Here is an 8,147-nt window from a genome sequence, read left to right on the forward strand (position 1 = left end):
TCGATATTTGATTTACAAAAAAAGTTCTATGGTTCAAAAAAAAATTTTGTTCAATAGAAAAAAAGAGGTTGGTAATGTAGGAATTCCACTGTGTCGCATGCCAATTGTAAGAAAAATTTAGGTGTTGAAGAATTAAGAAGTGTTGAAGTGATATCGATGTGTTATGAACATTCCTTTAATAATCTGTGTTGTCAACGGCCATACCACGCTGAAAGCACCAGTTCTCGTCTGATCACTGAAGTTAAGCAGCGTTGGGCGCGGTTAGTACTTGGATGGGTGACCGCTTGGGAATACCGCGTGCTTGTTGGCCATTCTTTTTTTATTTTATTTTAAACTTCGATTAGTTTCAATTTGTAATCAAATCGTGATTACATGTGGTACCATCCAGGTACAAAGATTATATGGAATAATTTTAGAGGAACTAAATCTTCCCAAAAAAAAAAAAGCAGATGAAAATATGATTAGGAAATTAGCCAAAATGTATCACTATTTTTGTAAGCTAATGTTTTCAATCACGGGTAATTGAAAAATTTCATTGCAATTTCGGTATTTAGAATACGATTATCAATCATTTTTATTTCGGATGTATAAACACAATTATTATAAAGCGTAAAGGTTAGCAATAAAACAGTAAAATTTTTGTATACAAAGTTTTATTCAATATCAGAACTAAAATTACATATTCAAGAATATTTAAAACGCATAATTTTAAGTTACATTTTTAACAGATGTTATCAATGATTTCTAATAAATGACAATAATCCTTTCACAGGCAATTAGATACGTCGACAATAATCAAAATAAAACTATTTCGAACATTTTCCATCGTTTTACGAGAAAAATTGAAGAGTTTTAAGGGCGAAAAACCCTAATGAAAGAAAATATGAAATTAATAATATCATCCTGGATAAATGTATAAATATAATTTAAACATATCTAATTTATTTATAATATGATATATCTACATTTACAAGAACAAAAATCAATAAGCAAGATAATCAAAACAAAGCAGACTCTCGTGAAAAGCCTTAGCCATGAATCATGCGAAATTATAGTTATTTTAATTGGCCCTGTTTCCAACATTTTCCATCGTTTTACCAATAACATCGATTTATTCCAGGAAAGAAAAGTTTTTTATATAAAGGGGAAAACATTCTTCCATAACAAATATTTTAAGACAAAAAAATTATGAGAAAAAAAGAACCATTTAATATATTTTTACCTAATAATCTAAAAAACAAAAGGATAAAAATTCATAAGTATAGTGAGAGAAATTTTTAAGTTAAGTTAAGAAGCTAACGTTACCAATACTTTTGTAAAATTTATACAGTAGATTCTATTTCTAACACTTTCCATCGTTTTACCAAAAACATCGATTAGTTTTAAAGGAAGAAATTCTTAATCATAAAAGAAGAAAATTCCTTATAATAATGAATATTAAACGAAAAATGTACACCTGTAAACGAGGATAGAAGTAGTTTTTTTTTAAATTATTGATCTCTGACGCCATACTTGTAACATATGGTGGAATATTGTTATGCATATTTTTTAGCACATATAATTTAATGTTTAAATATCGAACTGTTTCGAACATTTACCATCATTTTACCCATAAATATCGGCTAATATAAAATAATCCAAAAATAGAAAGAATATAAAGAAATATTTTTTAATACAATTAAGTATTCTATAGCTTAAATATAATATTTAACCAAAAATTGGCCATTTATCTATTAAATATATTTTTGGGGATTTAAAACGACAAATTTTATTCTAACCATTGATCCCACACATTCAAAATTTTTGCACTTATTTTGACATTTTCCGCCTATCATTCAAAAAAAATACAAAATTCTGTGAGTAAAGTATTTTTCAACACCGTATTCGAATGTTCAAAAAGATATAAAAATTTGAGTAAATCGTTGTATCCTTCTTTTGTAATATCTAACAAAACGATAATTCTGTAAGTTGTTTCCGAATCAAAGATTAATTTTATATCCTACTATTTATAATTATGATAATTATTTATATTCTACTATTTAAAGTATTGTTCAATTTAATAACTTTAATTAAGCTCTTATCAATAAAATGTAATATTAAAACAAATTGTTCACCTATCTTTGGAATAGTTTATTACGGAGTCGGCTTTTACCTATGGTGATAAATAATTTTTATTCTGCAGGTTCTGTAAATTATCGATGGTAAATTATTTAGTAGCTTATAACAAACAAGAATTACATTTTTTATCGTCATATACCTTTATGTTTTAATAAATCGACGAGTTTGTTTAACGCTCCTTTGACGAATAAATGGATGAGCATTTCCGGGTTGAAATGGATTTCCAAAGATTGTCCAGTTCTGTTGGATCTTCTAAAAAAATTTCAGTTGATTTAGATTTATTCTCAGATTAGAGTAGTTTCTTCTGCAAAAATTCCAATCCAAATTCAGAAAAATAGTGTGCGTCGCCTCACCAATTTATATTTAAATAACGATACATTGTGAGTTTGAAAATATTTTTTAACGCATCTTATAGATTTTTACAAAGTTGTAAAAATACCTAAATCGAATCTAATTTTCCTTTAATTATGTGATAAGTCAATTGAATTTGTTAAATTCGCAAAGTTTAAATTACACCTTATAAATTGTTTTGTTTACAAGCTTTGTTAAAAATGGTACCGATAAGAGTGAGTCAAAATTTGTCTTCATTAATTTCAACATTTAAAAAAAATCGAGTTATTGAATGAAATACATAGAATTGACAGAAAATTGAATGAATCAAGTTTTTTCTCTGTATAAAACTGTACACAATTATGATTAACGTCATTTTTCGGGCACGCCGAAAATATTTGATCTATGCCCAACCAATTTTACTGACGCAGTGATACATTAAATTTAATTAAAATAAAGCATAAGTTTACAAAGTTTTTAATTTCGTTTCAGATATAAAAGCCATTTTTCTCATTATTGTTGGCAATTTGGAAAGTGTGCGATTTGGCAATCGATCAAGATAAAATATAATGTGCCTGGATTGAGGTTAGGTTGCATTGATGTGGTTGTTGCTTACTTTCGTATAAATAATGCAAACTTTAAATACTGAAATATTTTACTTGTTATTAACTGTCTAACTTGTAAAAATAAAAACTTTATGACAGAAACTTCACAATTTATGAATACAGCGCTCATCGGTTTAATGTGTTTTATATAATTAAAAATCTCTACCATCATACGCTCGACTAAAATACAGTTTCTAACTTACCTGAAATAAAATGTTTCGAATAAATTCATAAATTTTTTAGCTAATTTTCAGAGAAATCACGTTTCAAAACTCGATTCTTATCCAAGCACGTCGCATCTCATTAACATTATGATTTTTAATTCATCCGATTAATTAATTCCAATTAAATCCGGAAATCGAAAAACGGATAATTCTACTTTACAGAAAATCCTCTTGCAACATACCACAAAGCAAATTCGCGGCATTTTTAATTAAAAATGCCTTATTATACAAATAAAAAAGTCCTATGACTTATAAGCCCCGGCAATTGAGGTTATAACCTCAATCACGACACATAATTTTTCTTGATGGCTTGCCCAATCAAACACTTTCTAAAATGCCAACAATAATAACAGAAATGGCTTTTCTATCTAAAAAGCAAAGCGATATCACAATTTTTTACTTACTTTCGCCTAAAAGAGTTAATTTTAGTTCAACTTCTATGTAAACAATGCTTTGCACTCCAGTAAGTGATAAAGCCTTTTCGATTTCGACTTTACCAACCGACTGTCACGTAATTTAGAATACTCAATTAGTTCTTACCTTGAAATATTATTTTAGCAGTCGTGTTTTTTTGCAGAGAAAATCGATCGACGCTTTCTTGCCTCGCTTCGAAATTATATAGTAAAAAATGTCATTCGGTTCGCCTTAGATTCTCCCTCCAAAAATTGTGTGATTTTATTCCTCAATTCAAATTTCGTCGATTAATATTATTTGATGTAATCGGCCATCTTCTGATTAAATCACCAATAAGTAGCAACAATAAGTTATTTAGACATTTCTCCTGGCGTTTCCGAATTATCACTTTGCTTAATCACTTTCTTTCTGACTGACGCGATGCGACGTAATTCAGTTTTCATTACATTTTATATCTTTGATATATTAACGATATAAATGAAAGTTTAAACAACGGAAGCACTACGTATGACTAAAATTGCTACTTTCGATTTCAAAATAATTGCAAATTCTTACTTCGTTCACAACATTCGAAAAACAAATGACAAACCTACTCCAAATCGAAACTGACGACAACTCGCCAACTGACCGCTGACGGCGCTGAATTCCTAGACCACGATGCGCATGCGACAGATTAACTTGAACGATTGGGGGTTGTCTGGTTTCGATTGCCAAAACTGCTCGTAATTCCAAGTTCCAGTGTATCCGAAAAATTAAGGCACTATTAACAGCTCAAAAACTGGCGTGAAAGTAATTTATGCTGATAAACAGAAAAAACTAGGGATTCAATTTTATTTAAGGTCATTTTCGTAGTAGAAAGCAAGGATATTGTAAAAAGTCATTTCGAACTTCATTTATGTTCGCGGTCTTGAACATTCTGAAAACTGTAGAAAAAAATTGAATTGCTTTCAATATTCGTATTGCTCAATATAAACCAATTATGGTTCAATTTTGTTTCAGTAAATTTTGACCTTTTCTTTGTTCTAAATGAAACTGTTTTTTCTGTGTATTGTCAGAGTTTTTCTGAGTAATTATATTGCATCGATTAAGTAGAATACTTTGAAATTGAATTGCGTTCGAATTTTGATAGAATTTTTGAAAAAGTTGTTTTGCATATTTTTCAAAAGTTGACCTGAAGAACCTGGAATTCTGAAATCTGACTTTTGCAACAACCTTGTAAATGAAACTAAAGTGCAAAAGGTGTAAACTAGGATGGCGCGAAAATACTCTGATCAATCGAATCGTTTAGTTCCAGGGAAAAAATGTGTGTTTAGATCCGGCAAAAGTAAAAAAAAAATTAATTAGATGAAAATTCGCAGGGCATAAAGGCGTAAGTGCAAAAACCCGAATTTTACAAGAGGAGAAGACATAAAAAAGTTTATAACTTTATCGCATTTGACAAGAATTTACTTTTAAGCCATTACTTAGGTCTATCGAACCAGGAAAGAAACATCCGAACAGAAACAACCAATTCCAAAAATAAGCTTCTTTTAAAGCCATGTGAAGAGTGGGTCACTTGACCAGATTCCTATCCTACCGCCACCTTTCTTATTTCCCAACTTATTTTCACACGAAGCGCCACATCGAGATGAAAATTTGCCATAATAAATAAGAAGCACTAAGAAAGGTGGGTCTGGTCCTAAACTTTAATAATGATAAAAGAAGAAAAATATATATATACAACAAAAAACATTTTTCATCATAATACAAATTTAGGACCAGTGCCTCCATTTTTAGTGCTTCTGGTTAAATATGCCAAATTTTCAACTCGATGTGGTGTTTCGTGTGAATATAAGTTGGAAAATAAAAAATTGGCGGTAAGGTAGGAATCTGGTCACGTGACCCACTCATCACATGGCCTTAAGGGGGTCACCCCGTGTGTCCGGTCGAAAAAATCGATTTTTTTGCCTAAATTTATTCCTGCACATGTGTAGAATATGCTGGCGAAGTGATATTCCAATATTCGAAGTCATTGGAAAGTTACAGCTGTTAGAACGACTAGGTTTACTTCATTGTTTACGTCCTTCTTGAACTTTCAAACGCATTTTTCTCGAAACCACGTTTTACTCAATTTTCGATATTTTTCAAATATCCTAGTTCAGGCTGTGGTCACAGCTTCACAGATTAAAATGCCATTTGGTTTTTTGGTTTCAAATAAGCCGTTCGCCCGGAATCATGTCGGCCTTGGATACACTTTTTTTTTATATGAGTGTCTTCGGACTTGCGCCATATGCATTATAATAAAGATTTTGGGTTCAAACTTGAACAATTTACTGTTCAAATGTGAATAAATATATAGTGAAAAGTTCAAAGTTGTGTATTATTATCGTTCGTAAAAAAAATCCCAAAAAACATTTTAAAAACGGGTCATCACACGGGGTGACCCCCTTAAAGGTACGGTGCGTCCCAAATACGACGAGTTTCACATAGAAAACTGTAGCATCTCTCTTTCACTTTTATAACGAAAATAAAAAATCGCTTTCGAGCTATTACTTAGCTCTATCGAATCGCGGTTAGAGCGCTTAAAAAGAAGCAGCACACAGAAAAAAAGAGGATTGTGTTAAAGAATTTTTTGTTTCAATTGTGAAATAATACTTAGGGGGGTTAATACTTAGAGGTGCAGGATATGAAAAAATGGTTGACTTTCAATGATAATTGTTTTAAACAAGTTCTATTAACAAACACTGAATATTACAGATTACTCATTTGTAAAGGATATTTCGTCATTAATATTACTTACTTTTATCGATAAATTGATACTTTGTCAACAAAAATATACACTCAAAAAATGACTGGTTAAATTAACCAAATTTCTGGTGAAATTATGGCTTTACTATTTGTTGTGGTTAGCGTAACCAGAATTCTGATCGAATTAACCAGAAATTCTCATATTATTTGTTAGCTTTAGAAACAAATTATGTAGTGAAATTCTTAGTGCGGACATTTTAGGTAAAAAAGAAGTTATCTCCTAATATTCCCTAAGTTATATTGCCAGTAAAGTTTATTGTTGAAAATATATTATTAGATATTATACATCACATTTAGAAAAAATTATATGTGTAAACAAATGATCACGGTAGACATTACAGACATAAAATCATGTCACTGCTAACACTGGCTGATAATTGTTTGTACAATATGTTTTAAATGAATCCAATGGAGTGAAGAAGGAGTAGGATCTTTTTTTCAAAAAAGAATTTTAATACAATATGTTTATAAAACTAACAAATCATACTAAATGACCAACTTTCCATACTAAATTCTTATAAATCTCCTTAACGACATAATTTAAGGACACTTAAGAGATACAAATTTTGTTTTGCTTCAAATGTTCGTAATCGGAATTTTTAAAAATAAATTGCTTCTAAAAATAACAAATAATATAAGCTAATATATTTCTTCCATCAAGTATCACTTTATGATAAAAGTAAGTAATATTAATTCCGAAATATCCTTTACAATTGAAAAATCTATAATACTCAGTCTTTTTTAATAGAACTTTTTAGAACAATTATCATTACAAGTCTACATTTTTTCATTTTGGGCACACGCTGAGCATGTACAAAAATTTGCCAAAAAGATAGAAAAAACTACAGCTCCTATAGTTTTTGAATGGCTGCACGGGCAGCATAGCGCCACACAGTGAGAGGAAATGCACTTTTTTCGTTCAAAAATGTCCAGACTAGAGCGCTCAATTGTTGTTCTATTTTTATTTAAAAAAAATAAAGTTCATTAAATTCTGAAGGGCTTGACGCTCCGAACTTTTGTCTTCTCTATTTGTTTATTAATAATGTTTTCACTCAAAGTATGGGAAAACTGAAATTTTGTACATAACAATTTTTTACGCTTTAATAAGTGATTAGGTAAACTTTATATTGTCTTAAATGAATGTTTAGGGACTCATATAATACAAATAATTTGTTTTTTATTCCATTTATATGGTATAAAGAAGTTTTATGGACAAATTAGCACGGAGAAAAATAGATGTTAGCACAGACTATCTAGATATTAATAGGTAATATCTTAGCGATTTAACTATGGGACAGAAATCTAGATACTTAAGTAGAGCATCCGTAGATATTAAAAAGAAGATTTTAACTGACAATATCCAAGATATTAAAGGGGAGAATCTAAGATATTCAAGAAATACTTTTTAATTGTGCAAAAATTACCTGTAAAGCATGCCATTTTCTGTAAAATGCAAAAGAATGTTAATATCGTAGTCCTCTATTTTGAAAATCCGAATCCTCAAGCATTCGCCTTTTTGCATAATTATGCGATTTCTGTGTTAAACAGATAACACACTGTTCAAGGATAATATGAAAGATGCCTGTAGCTGAGTCCTCATTTTCTTGAGAAAATTATAACATATCCAAAAACATTTAATCCATTTTCCACCAAAACTTATAGTGCAATA

General features: G+C 29.9%; 1 protein-coding gene, 1 long non-coding RNA gene and 1 further gene across 2 annotated transcripts in view; 1 reads left to right on the forward strand and 2 right to left on the reverse strand.

Moving 5' to 3' along the window:
- The window catches only part of LOC117179571 (sialin), a 228,916-nt gene that overhangs the window by 162,058 nt on the left and 58,711 nt on the right, over nucleotides 1–8,147 (reverse strand). The window lies entirely within an intron of this gene.
- LOC117180933 lies at nucleotides 191–310 on the forward strand.
- On the reverse strand, nucleotides 1,359–4,296 carry LOC117179573. Its single transcript, XR_004467934.1, has 2 exons — nucleotides 3,818–4,296; nucleotides 1,359–2,422 (listed from the first exon to the last, which is right to left on the reverse strand). It is a non-coding gene; the product is annotated as an uncharacterized LOC117179573 (long non-coding RNA).

Source organism: Belonocnema kinseyi, chromosome 9 (genome assembly GCF_010883055.1).
Source record: "Belonocnema kinseyi isolate 2016_QV_RU_SX_M_011 chromosome 9, B_treatae_v1, whole genome shotgun sequence".
Lineage (NCBI taxonomy): Eukaryota > Metazoa > Arthropoda > Insecta > Hymenoptera > Cynipidae > Belonocnema > Belonocnema kinseyi.